The sequence below is a fragment of the Cnephaeus nilssonii genome (genome assembly GCF_951640355.1).
Source record: "Cnephaeus nilssonii genome assembly, chromosome: 10".
NCBI lineage: Eukaryota > Metazoa > Chordata > Mammalia > Chiroptera > Vespertilionidae > Cnephaeus > Cnephaeus nilssonii.
Window position 1 is genome coordinate 50,265,323 of NC_137081.1, and position 13,350 is coordinate 50,278,672.

The window sequence follows — 13,350 nt, forward strand, 5'->3', positions numbered from 1 at the left end:
ACCTCACCTGCCGGAGGGACCCCACTCACTCCGCAGACACCCTTTGAGCCTCGGTGTTGCCCCAGGTGTGGCTAGCCAGGGAAGGACTGAAAGAGGTTGTCTCCAGAGTGTGTCCAGCCCATTTTGCCCAGTAGCGCCCCACTGGCCACCTCCTAATTAATTTACTTTCAATGTTCACGAATCTGTGCACTGGGCCTCTAGTTAAGTATAACAGGATATTGTGAAAATTAAGTAATGAAATTTTTATTAAAACGTTTCTTACATTCCATTATATTGACTGAGCTGCAAAAATATTTGTTGTGGGCTGCATGCAGCCTGTGGGCCGAGAGTTTGACATGCTTGGTGTACACAATAAGCATGCTATTCAGACAGTGTTTGGACCATCAGTCTTCTTATATGTGAGAAGGAAAGTACTAATGGAAAACATTTATTATTATGGTATTTAGAATTAAACAGTGTGATTAAGAACACAAGCTTTTGTATCAGCTTGCATGGACTGAGTCCTTACTCTGATGCTCAGTAGCTTTGTAAGCTTGGATAATTTATATAATCTTCTAGCCTCTGTTTCGTCATCTGTAACATGGTAATACTATTACCTACCTCAAAGAGCCTTGTGCAAATTAACTGAAATAAGATATGTAAAATGCTTAGTATACATAATTATCATTCATTAACATTCACTCAATATCATTATTATTTTAGCTCAAGATGCTTGATTTTTTTAATGGCTGATATGCTTGCTTTGCAATATTGGATGGTAGATTAGAAAGTATCTCTGTACTGACTAGCCCTCCATGAACAAAGCATTAACAATGACCATGTAACTTAAAGTTCATATATATTTTGCTTAAAAAGCTCAGAAACTTTCTGCCATTCTCCATTTAAATTTTAGTAGGAACCTATGATATGTTTCTTATCATAGTGCCAGAAGCCAGTTCCAGCATGTCATAATTGCAAGAGTTTCATCAAAAGGTTGATGGAACTTGGGGACTCAACAAGGGCTGAGTCACATATGTTGTCACCTGTTGGGAATAGCTGAAGGCATTTCCCCAAACCTGAAAAGGATGCATTAAATTGATGGTTTACTGCCAGAAAGCTCAGGGCATCTCAATCTACATGTTATTGCCTCCTTTTGGCCAAATACCTGAACAGCCGTAGGCTATTCCTTAATCGTACAATGGATTCTGTATGAAACCCTACCCTTTGAAGTGTATATCTCTACCTTGCCTTAGGACAAATTGTGTTAATAAAAAGCAAGGTGTCCTGAGACAAGGAGAACTTGGTTTCTTCAGCCAGGCTCCTCTGCCTCCCCCAATATGCCTTTCAAAATTATATTTCATCTCTGGACTCTTATTTAATCTATGCACAGCCCTTCTCCAGATTCCAGAACACTTCTAGATGCCGGATCAAGATCACCGGCATTAAATGACGCCCAACATCCCGGCTTATCATAGTACTTAGTGTCCAATAATTCCTCATTAGGTTAATGGTAAGGATTCTTTATAAATAATTTTGGTTACTCATTTAGTACACTGGCCTACTGAAATGAACACATTGGGGAAACTCTAAGCCACTGCACCTTAACTGCAAGATAAGGTTTTGTCACTTTCTGATCCTATTAGTCCTAAGGACACACACATTAATCAGTTGAGCATGAGAGCTGAGTGGGTACCAACCACCCAAGGAATTTTTAAGATAATATCTTTGATTTATTCTAATTTAAATAATGTGTAGTTCCCATAACATTAGAAAGCTTTGAAAAGTAGGATGTGTACACACAAAGGGAATAAAAACAACGTTTTTTTGGCATTTTACAAAATGTTCCTTCTAAAGAACAACACGTTTTTGTGGGTTTGCACTGATTAAAAAGAACTTATTAGATATAAATGAGAAGCATGTGCTTCTGGTGGTATTGTACCCAGAGAGTTTTAGTTAAGTAAAGCCTAAACTTTTAGAATATTTGCAATATACCCAATGGGCCCGTTAATGAACCCTCTTCAGCTTAAAGTGGAGAATTGTTACAAGAGAAAAAAAATGTACAAAAACAGTTATGGAGGAGACAAAAATATATTGAAATATTTTCCAATATTTCCATTTTGATAATGTTTATGTTATAGCTAAGGAAGTGCAGCTTTCCCTCCATCCCTGAAATTGGTTTCTTTGCATAACACATTATTTTGAATGTTAACAATCAACCCTTGGACTTCTTTAGACAATCAAAGACCAAGATTGAGAATGGAGTCAATGCCTATTTCAGTCCTGGAAATGAAGACATCAGTAGTGTAATAGAAGGCAAGTAAAAGATAAATACGTTTGTTTTTCCATCTGTTAAGACATAACTAAAACATTCTTCTAATTTTTCCTTAATATTTTGTTTCCTGGCAACAAATAACAAAAATTCCCAATCAACCACATCTTTCATAATTCTTGGGTCTTTGAAAAAGCAGTACTAATACTGTTATTTAGATTTCTAGTATAAGAAATAGTTTCAGAAAAGCAATATATGTTAAAAAGAGTAACATATAATTACAGGTAGATAGATAGAGACAACATATAACTCAGTAAAGGAACATGCCATCAAACCACAAGGATGTTATATAACCACTTTGGAAAACAATTGGTCATTATCTGGTAAATTTGCTCTAACCCAGCAATTTCACTTCTTGGTATCCAAGAGTTCTTTTACATGCACCAGAAGGCAAGTATAATGTTCTGAGCAGCACTGTTTGTAATCTCTTTCTCTCATACATACGCCTGGAGATTTCTCAAGTGTTCATCAGGTGTAGAATGGATAAACCCAATACAGTGTGAGTATTAATTAATTACAGCTACCTGCAAAAAAAAAAGTATAAATCTTGGGTACATAGTGAGCAAAAATTCAAGTAGCAGACTATAACGCATACATTTTCATAATATATAAAATTCAAAAGTGTACAAAATTAATTAGCATTTTGTTTAGGCATGCAAACATATGTGGCAAAACTCTAAAGAAGAGCAAGGAAATGATTAACACAAAATTCAAAGTTGTGAAGTGGTAGGACTTGAGTCCCACAGGGGATATCACAGTAATATTTTTTCTCTTTAAGTTGGTGGTAGGTACATAATTGTTATGATTCTCTATATACTCCATGCATTTAATAAATGTTCTTTTGAAACTGCTCTCTATTTGGTAAAATAAATAAATAAAAATCAAATATTGCTACCCAATCATTGTTATTATTATATCTAAGCAAATATTTAAAGGTAATATAATCATTTAGTCCTTTAAAACGCATCTACTTGTGTTCAGTTCGGTATGGTCTGTGATGCTACAATTTCCATAAAACAAATTGACAGGCTGCCCCAGGTCTCTTGTGTTTGATAATCTTTAGAAATGAAAAGTTATTTTGAAAACTCTTACTGAGATACTGTAAAATATATTATACATGAGTATTCTTATTTTGGTGTACCTTTTCATTGAATAGTTTTATATTATATACTGCTAGAATGGATCCTTAAATACAACCCAAACACTGCAACTTCATATATCTAGTATGTGTGTATGTGCTCCAGTAACATTAAATTTCAAAGTTCACAATTCCATTTTTTATATAAATGCACTTTTATTGTATCTTCTCATTCACATTTTTGCTTCTGACGAGAGATTGATTTAGTTACAAATCATTGGTCCAATAGTCTTTATAAGCATTTCACTTTCAACTAAAGTTATATAGTACTTAGAAGTAAGAGAGACTCTTATATTTATGTTAAAATATCCATTTGGAGGTATTTTATTTACATTTGTTATTTGTGCATGGGTGGGGTCCCTCAGCGATCAAGGCCTATTGGGGGGCCGGCCAGCAGCAGGGAGGGACCACGGGAAGTTGGCCGGCCAGGGGGAGAGGCTGAAGGAGGTTGGCCAGACAGCCCCTCCCCCCATTGGGGTCGATTGGGGGGCCGACCATGGGGAGGGGCCGTGGGAGGTTGGCTGTGGGAGCGCACTGACTACCAGCGCACTGAGAGTCTGCCCCCTGGTGGTCAGTGAGCATTATAGCAACTGGTCGACCAGTCAGTCGTTCTGGTCTTTTGGTCATAACAGTCACTTAGGCTTTTATATATATAGATGGATAAAATTATGTTATTAAATATTATAAAGCATTACTTTGGAGGATTTTGTTTTATGTTTTTAAATATCATATACTCAGTTACTGTACAATTATACCAAAATTTTAACAACCACAATTTTGAATTCTCATCGTACTTATAATTATACTTAAAGTACCCAAATGAACAACTTGTGTACCTTATTGTGAAATGGAGCTCTGTATTGAAATGGTTTTGTACTCTCCTTTATTCTCTTGAGTTAGCTAGAGGTTCCTGTGATCCTCAATGTTTTGATTGTAGAAATCAGTGTGTTTGCTTTTTGGTATGACATTATTTCATAGCATCTTATATTTAAAGATATCTTTACATAAAACAAATTAACCATTTTGGTTTTAATATACTTGAAGATACTGTAAAATGTATATGTGAATAAAACCTTATGTTGCTTAACTTTTCCATATGTTATCAGTATATGAGTAGATTTAAACTGTGAAAATAGAAATTGTTAATGAATGCCTAAAGATAAGCAAAAGATGACAAATCATTCACCCTTGGATTCAAGGCAAAATTATTTGATACCTTCTATGATATGTGGTTAGTAGAACAAAGGATTTGGGGTTTGACCTGCTTTCACATTCCAACTCTATTAGCCATGTATCTTTGAGCTTCTCATTGAGGTCTCCTCACTAACTGAGATATGTAGGAATAATTCCAGGCACAAAGTTAGTCCTCAGTAAATGTTCTCTCTGCCCAGCATTCCAGCTCAAAGTAGGAAGTAAAATTTTTTCAGTACAACAACATCAGTCATTGAGTGGATCATAAGCAACTTCCTTATCCAAAGCATTACCAATATTTTTGGGGGGTTTGAGACAAGAGAGAGAAATAGTTTTCTCAGGGAATGGAAAAGCTTACAGTTGAGGGAGTGGAATAAGGAATTGTGCATCATCATTATCATTATCATCAGATATGGCAATGCTTTTTGTAAAGCAAGAGACCAAAGGAAAACCCACTGAGGCTGACCACTCAACATAGATTTCTTTTGCATCAATTTTGTGCTTATCACTATGAAAGTCCTTGTAGAGTGCTAGTTTCTGAATACAGAATCAGATATATAAGAAACTTAAAGTTATTTTTCTATGTCTATAAGGTTGATTTCTCCCTCAAATTCTTTTTACAGCAGGTGGTAATAACTAAATCTCAGTAAAATCAGGGATATGCCCTGTTTCATGAGGGAATCAGCTCTCTTCCATAGGTGTTCTCTAGTGCAAGGTATGGGATGAGAGAGGGGAAATATCAGCATTAGGCCATCACAGGTATCCAGGCCGTCATGCACTGATACTATATCCTGGTTCCAATGCATCTTTTGGTCATGGTCTACACAGTTTATTTTTGATATGTGTCATCACACAAGATTTAGGTTTTTTAAGTTCTTTGTGCTTCATCTAAGGATTGGCAAACTGTCTTCTATAAAGGGTAGATAGTAAATATCTTACGCATCACAGACCATACAGTTTCTCTCACAACTATTCAACTCTACACTTGGTAGTAATTGGTAAAGGAATGCGCATGTCTCTCTTCCAATAAAATTTAATTTGCAAAAACACCTGCAGTGGACAACATTTTGGGGGTTCTCTGAATCTTTCTGGGGCACAAGAAGGCTGTGGGGCTATCCAAGGCCTGCCTGACTAAAGACCCCATTTAGAAATGTTTTCTGTTATCACCCAACATTGGGCAAGAAATGACCCTGGGGTCTTACTGCTCTCCAAAGTACAGCCTATGAGCCCAGCTTCTCCTTTGCTCTCAGGGTCCCCTCACCAGTCTGGGTCTAGGGTCCCTGTTGCATCACTGCACATTTCATTCGATGTGCATGGTGGCCCATGGAGCTGTGCAGTATGGCGAGACTACAGGGCTTCTTCTCAGCATGCTGCCCGTGCTCCTACCCGGACCCCGCCTGCCCCCGATTCTCTTCTCTTTCCCCATTCTGAACACACGCTATCAAAATTTGGGCTGGGAATAGAAAACCCACTCAGACTGAGCACATATTCTTCAACACACACGGTTTATGGCATATGTTTTGTGTAGAGTCATTTAAGGCTTAGACTTTAAAAATTCCCAAAGCTTTCTCTGTATGAACAGGTAGAGTACAAAGGGTGCCTAAATGGAAACGATGCTTATGTTCTTATCGAGAGACCAAATTTAGATAAAATAGTTAAATAAATTAAAAAAAAACAAAAAACAAACAAAAAAAAAACACCCAAACTTAGTGGCTTAAAATAACAACAAATTAATAATGTATCAAAATGTCGTGGGCTGACCAGGTGGTTCTTCTGCCAGTATTTGCCTAGGCTCCCACACAATATTGCATTCAGCTAGTGGCTGGCTGGAGTCTGAGCTCAGCTGGTACATCTGGGGCAGCTGGACCCCTCTCTCTCCATGACCCATTCCAGTCTCCTTTGTGGCTTGGCAACACTCCAAGAGAATCAAAGCAGAAGGTGAGAAATCTCTCAAGGCCTCGCCTGGGAAGTCGCATAATGTCCCTGCTACCATATTCTATTGGCCGGTGTGAGTACCACAGGCACTCTAGGTTCCAACGGAAAGGAGACAGATTTCACTGGATGAGACGCCAGGCTGTGTATGTTGTGCCCTGAATAAAGGTATCCTGCCGAAGGGTAAGCAGGGCTGGAATGCTGCCTGGTTCCATTCAGTGGGATGCCTTAGAGTGGATTTGCATCTAGCACGAGGTAGGGGTCATCCACTTGCCCGGCCCTGTACGGTGGACTCTCTCTGCTGAGTGGTGAAATTTGCTAATTCACACAAAGCACTGTTTAGGGTAGTCAAGGCCCTGCTGGATGACAGCTTACTGCGAATCAAATACACACTGGATCGTGATGAAGGCTAAGATCTTTACCACAGAATTTAGGTAGTTATTCTAAAGTTGTATGGAGTTTGCCGTGGGGGGAGAAGGGAAGAGGGCCAGAAATTGGAGGTTGTTCCAGGTTTAGCTAAACTGCTTCCATTTCACTCCCAGGAGTAAAGCTGCTTTACCAGGCCTTGGAATAGGGGGGTGTCTGTGCCCAAAGCTTCTCCTTAAGCCTTCAGAGGATGTGCCACATGAATGATTCTTTCGTCCTTTATTCTTCTTTATCATTTCCTAAACCTTCTAAACCCCTTTCTACAATAGCTTCTTCCTCACCTTTCTCTCTGCTATCCACCAATCATTCCAATAGAAATAAATTTCCTTCTCTGGCAGTGATGTGTGTGTGTGTGTGTGTGTGTGTGTGTGTGTGTGTGCCTAAATGCCAGCTGCTTGTCCTGTCTCTGAAGCTTGGCAGAGCAGAAGAGTGGGTTGTGGTCTTAGCGTCTGCTGACTCCCTTGGGAGTAGAGAACAGGTGCATTCTGATACTGTGATTAGCTGTGGGGGAGGAGGTTCGATGATGATATTCTATCTTGGGCAATAAATCATTCTTCTGTTAATAAATTAAAAATCAAAGACACTGGAAAATTATAATTTCCTTCAAAATTCCCTTTCTGGTATGCATGAAAAAAAATCCATATTTCTCTCTTTAACTTGATGCTATTTCTTTTGGTTTAATACCTTAGACCTATTACAGTAAAATAGCATCCCTATCCTCTAGGATTTTATTTTTTTAATTTTTTTTTTATTGATTTCAGAGGAAGAGAGAGAGATAGAAACATCAATGATGAAAGTGAATCATTGATTGCCTGCCGCCTGCACGCCCCCCATCGGGGATGGAGCCTGCAAACCTGGCATGTGCCCTGGCTGGGAATCAAACTTTGACCTCTTGGTTCATGGGTCCATGCTCAACCACTGAGCCACACTGGCTGGGCTTTGGCTTTATTTTTAAAAACATTGTAAGTTATCTGTCTGTAAATGATACCAAACTCAGGTAGTGTCTCTCCACAATTTTCCCTTTATGGTATTGGATAAGAGAGTGGGGAGTGGAGAGTGAGGTCCAAAGGAGAAGGGAAGTTTATGTCACTGCACCGAAATGAAGAAATATCAAGGTGATTTGGGCTGATCCAGGAGGCTTCACAGGATTCTAGGGCTTTTGGCTGGGCTGGAGGGGTTTTAGAGAGGCGAAGAAAGAATATTGTATCAAAAGATATACAGATTTTCAGAAGAGGGAAATAGTATGTTATGATCAGGTAAGAAATCTGACTTTTCTGAAATAAGTGGGACACTGTACTTCCATATTTCTTAAGTGATAAGGTTTTCCTTATAATGATCATCCTTCATATAAAGATTTGAAAACTAGTATTAATATTCTTTCAAAGAGAAAATGCTAAATTGCTAATATATTTTCTATGGTTAGTCTTTGTGATATGATGCCTCTAATAATATCAACATTGTTTATGATATTGGATGACTAATACAAACTGGTTTATAAAAGTCAGAAGAAAATCATAAATGTTTCAGTAGATGAAATGGTGATCAGTAGATGAAGAGTGTGATCATTAGAACACTGTTTGCAATAGCACAATTTGGAAACAATCTTCTTGTCCAATAATAAGTGACTGATTTTTCATACAAAAAGAAACTATGCAGTAATTAAAAATAATGCTGTTAAAAATGGATTTATTGGCATGGAAAAATATGTTAATTAGAAAATTCTGGCTAAAAAAACAAGACCCAAATGTGATCTAGCTTTTTATTTTTAAACATGTCCCTGTCTCCCTCCATATCACACATTCTACTTCCCCAACTTTTCAATATAAAAGTATCTGGAAAGATATACAATAGGAAAGGGTCTGGTAGCACTAATTCATCCTCATATAAGGAATTTTATATATTTCAAAATTGGTTTCTTTTAGCTTATCTGTATTTCCCAATTTTCCTATAATGAACATGAATTGCTTTACAAATTAAAACATAATTTTACAGGAAAAAAGAGAGATCAATTTAAAAAAGATTGAGTCAAGGATACCTGGAGAACACCTCTGAGGTCAACATCACACAGTACTGTCACCGTGTTCCCACAAAATATACTTTGGAGCCACTGTCAGAATTTAGTGCTAGCTACATTGCATATTAGCCTGACTCAGCAGAGCATTTCTTTCTGCTCTTATGCTAATGCTTAAAAGCTTGAAACTCTGCACTCTCTTCAATCCATTTCATCAAATATTTATTAAGCACCTACTACGTGCCAAGCATTTAGGATGCAAGATTAACAAAACATAGTTCTGCTGCAATTTAAGTCAATAAGTGCCCTCATAGAAATCTGTACTTCTTTGAAAGTTCCAGACGGTTGTTCTGATATTTTTTATAGGGGGAAAAAACAACAACAAAAAACAAAACCTAAGCAGTCCTCATACAAAACATTGGCCAAGACAGTTCATACTAAAAATAAACTATTCATGTTTTCACTTTTCTAATATTTTAAACTAAATGTACAATTATGCTGAGTCTTAATAAAAAAAACCCCACATATTTGTGGCTCTTCACTATGATACCAGCACTATTCGCCTTTTGAATCAATAGCCATTCAACTCTTTTAGTAGAAATTATTTCAGTCTGTTTAGTCTTAGAGCCAAATCTCTCAGTTTGACTTTGAGGTACTGAATGGAGACTCCAGTTCCCACAGGAAGTAAAATTGTTTTTAAAGGTTAAATAAGGCAATATGTTTCAAACTAAAGTTGCTAAGCCAGTGATGGGCAAACTTTTGAGCTTGGTGTGTCAAACTTCACCAAAAAACTGAGCATAACTCAAGTAGTGTGTCACTTTGAGGAAAAAACTAACTCCAAGACTCTAGTCGCAAATGTTTCATCCTCAGGAGAAGCAAATGTTTCATCCTCGGCATGCGGCCGCGTGTCATCAGAAATGGCTACGCGTGTCAGTGCTGACACGCGTGTCATAGGTTCGCCATCACTGTGTAACTAACAATTAGACAATTAACACGCTAAGAATGTTTAAAGTTGGACTTAGTGAATCTGAACAATTTTACTTGTTACATGTATGTTACAATTTTTTTTAGGAATTGAAATTTCTATCTCAATTAAATACTATATGTCTTCATCTTTGTTTTCAATTACATATTGTTCCTACATATCCAGAAGAGGTTTTTGTTTTGTTTTGCCTGAACATTCTCTTATCATTGAGTTTACATGAATTAGAGTGTAAAGGAACAGAAAGATAGATCACCTGGTACCACTATTTTGTTTTGTGGAAGAAAAAAATGTAAGCCCAGAAGTGAAGTAACTTGTAGTAGTGTAAGTTGCTTTGCATAGAGCCTTATGAAATACATAATTGGTAGTTATTGTAATGAGAAGCTTGTCCCTCAGATTCCTAGTCCATTATCCTTACTTGCCCCAGATTATCTTTCCATAATGTTTGGTTAAACCATTCTTTGGACTTGTACTCTGCTCAAGAAATTATGCATGTTAACTTTTTCATGGGATTTAATGAATCAATTTATCCAGTTAAATATTTATTGAGCGTCTACTAAGGGCCAGATACTGGCTTTGGCATTAATTTAAATGTTAATAGACATTATTAAACAGTGAATATTATTTCAAATCCATATAAATGAGCATTATTTTATCTAATCTTGGTGTGTGTGTGTGTGTGTGTGTGTGTGTGTGAGAGAGAGAGAAAGAGAGAGATTTGTCTCTCTTCTTTCCTAAAATCTGCTCAATTTTCAGTTTTAATTGCCATTGTGTGCCAAACATGTAGTATTAAGATAAGTTTGTCTGAGAAACATGGCTACACTAAGGCTCTTAGATTTTATTTTATGAAATGCTAATTTCCCTTTATAAAACAAATTATTTTTTAATTTGAATAGTATGATACTTTTAAAAACTCTTCCTTTGATTAGATTTAGGGGATAAACATTTCAGCATAATAACGCCCCCCTTCCCCCTGCCCCCGGCCTGCAGCATTTTCATTTTATTGTTAAGTAAAAAAAAAAATCTTTCATTAATTTTAAGACTACTTTCAGAATGAAATGAAATAGTACATGTATTGTTGGTAGATATGCCAGACTCAGAAAATATTGCTTCCTTGTTTAAATTATCTGTCTCCATTGTAAAACTGACAGTCAATGTTTAGTCACTTCTGGTTTTCATAGTTTATTTCTGTTCTTTTTCACTCTTCATGCAGCATTTTGCTCTCTCTTTTTATAGCGCTGTCCTAGCTTCTCTTTTCCATTATTATTTGACTTGACTAGTCTTGCTGTCACTGCATCTCTGTCCTTGGATTCCAGATTGCTGTTCTATATCCATCTGCTGTCTGTAAAAATTGTTTATCTTTGCCTGGTGGGACATCACCACTCTGATCATCTTTGGTTCCTGCCTCATTCAGGGATGGGTGGTCCAAGATAAGAGATACACAATTTTTGGATATACATTTAGGATTTTTCTCAAATTTCCCAAAGACTAACACTCTCAACTCCATTTTGAGGCAAAGAGCAAATCAAGATTCAGAACCTAAAAAAAAAAAAATGATGCATGCGTGTGTGGGAGGTGGGGAGGGGAGGGAGGGACTTGGGTAGTCAGTGTGACTAGCTGTGGACCTAAAGACAAATATTATCAAGTTAGTATGACCATATATACATAAGTAGTTCCTGAACTGAACTTTTTTGGGGGGAAGAGAGAGAGAGCTTAAAAATTGCTTGTAGGTACTGCTATTAAAAGGTCACAACACAAAGTTTCCTTGATGGTTACAAAGTAACCATAATATACAAAACAAACAACTAAAGTTTTAAATCTAATTCATAGGTGTGGTATAACATAGCACCATGGATGCAAAAATCAATGTCAGATTAGGCAAGTTCTAAAGCTATACCTGTTGCCGAAACTGGTTTGGCTCAGTGGCTAGAGCGTCGGTCTGCGGACTCAAGGGTCCCAGGTTCGATTCTGGTCAAGGGCATGTACCTTGGTTGCGGGCACATCCCCAGTAGGGGGTGTGCAAGAGGCAGCTGATCGATGTTTCTCTCTCATCGATGTTTCTAACTCTCTATCCCTCTCTCTTCCTCTCTGTAAAAAATCAATAAAATATATTTAAATAAAATAAAATAAAGCTATACCTGTTGATACTGTACTAACTGGTATTTCAAAACCTTATTCTTAGGTCATGCATAACACTAATATACCAATAAATAAGAACCATAAAAGTATGTGTCAAAATACCAGGGGGAAGGCCACAGCTAAACTTTATAGAAAAACTTGTCACCTTATATCTAAGCATGTCACTAAAACATTTACCGCTATTTTTTTCTATTTCTATTCCTATATGTATTGAAGATACAGTCAAATAAATGATGAGCTCATAGGATGGTGTAAAGGTCATGTTAAGTCCCGGTTTCGGGCATGTCAATGTTTGTCATAACAGCATCAGGGAGGCTGAAACAGAAAGTTGTAAAAACCATACAAGAAAAAAAAAATACCGTTGACAATTATTTTTTTGCTTCAAAACAACAGCAAAACCCAGAGCCTGCGCTCTCACCTTCCCAATAGATGTGGAGCTTTTAAGCAAACCTGCAGCAGAAGCCAGCCCTCTCCAGGAAACCACAGTCTCCTTCCCAACCAGGAAGGCGTGCTTCCCTCTCTGGGTCGCCGCTTTCCCTCGCCTCTGGGAACTGGTGTGTGTTTGGGTAGCAATCCGGGGCAGGGTGGTGCGTCCCCAATTAGCGAGGCCCCGCCACCTACCAGAGGCTCTTCCCGGGCAGGGGAAGGCTCCTCCTTTGGACGTGAGGCGCCCCTGCCAGAGCGCGCTCTTGCAGAAGCGGAAACCACTAGCTGCGCTGAAGTGAGTCCAGTGATGAAATCAGGACCACTTGGGGAGGAAGCGCCCACAGCTCGCCGGCCTCCCTGGTGACAGAGCTGCCGAACCCTGCTCGAGGGCACCGGCCCGGCCCGCAGTGGCTGCCCAGTCATGAGGTGGCCCCCCGAGGCCCTGGCCCCCCCAGCCGCTGGGCAGCGAACCCCTTCGTTTTGGCGAACCGAAGAGGAAGGAGCGAAGCGCGGAGGAGAGATCTAGACCCGCTGTTTCCCCGAGGACCCAGACGGCGCGGTGCCGGTTCCGAGGTGCCCACTGCCCCCAGGTCAGTGCGGGGCTCCTCCAACACAGACGGGCCGAGCACGCCTCTCGCGGAGACCCAGCCTCGCCCGCCGCGGGGCCGGGACCGTCCGGCGGCCGCTCCGCCGGGGCCTCGCCCCCGCCCCGCGCGCGCTCGGGTCCTCACCTGGCGCCCAGGTAGGGCCGGGGCGGGGCGGGAGGCCGGCGCGCAGGCGCGGGGCGGGGGCCTCGC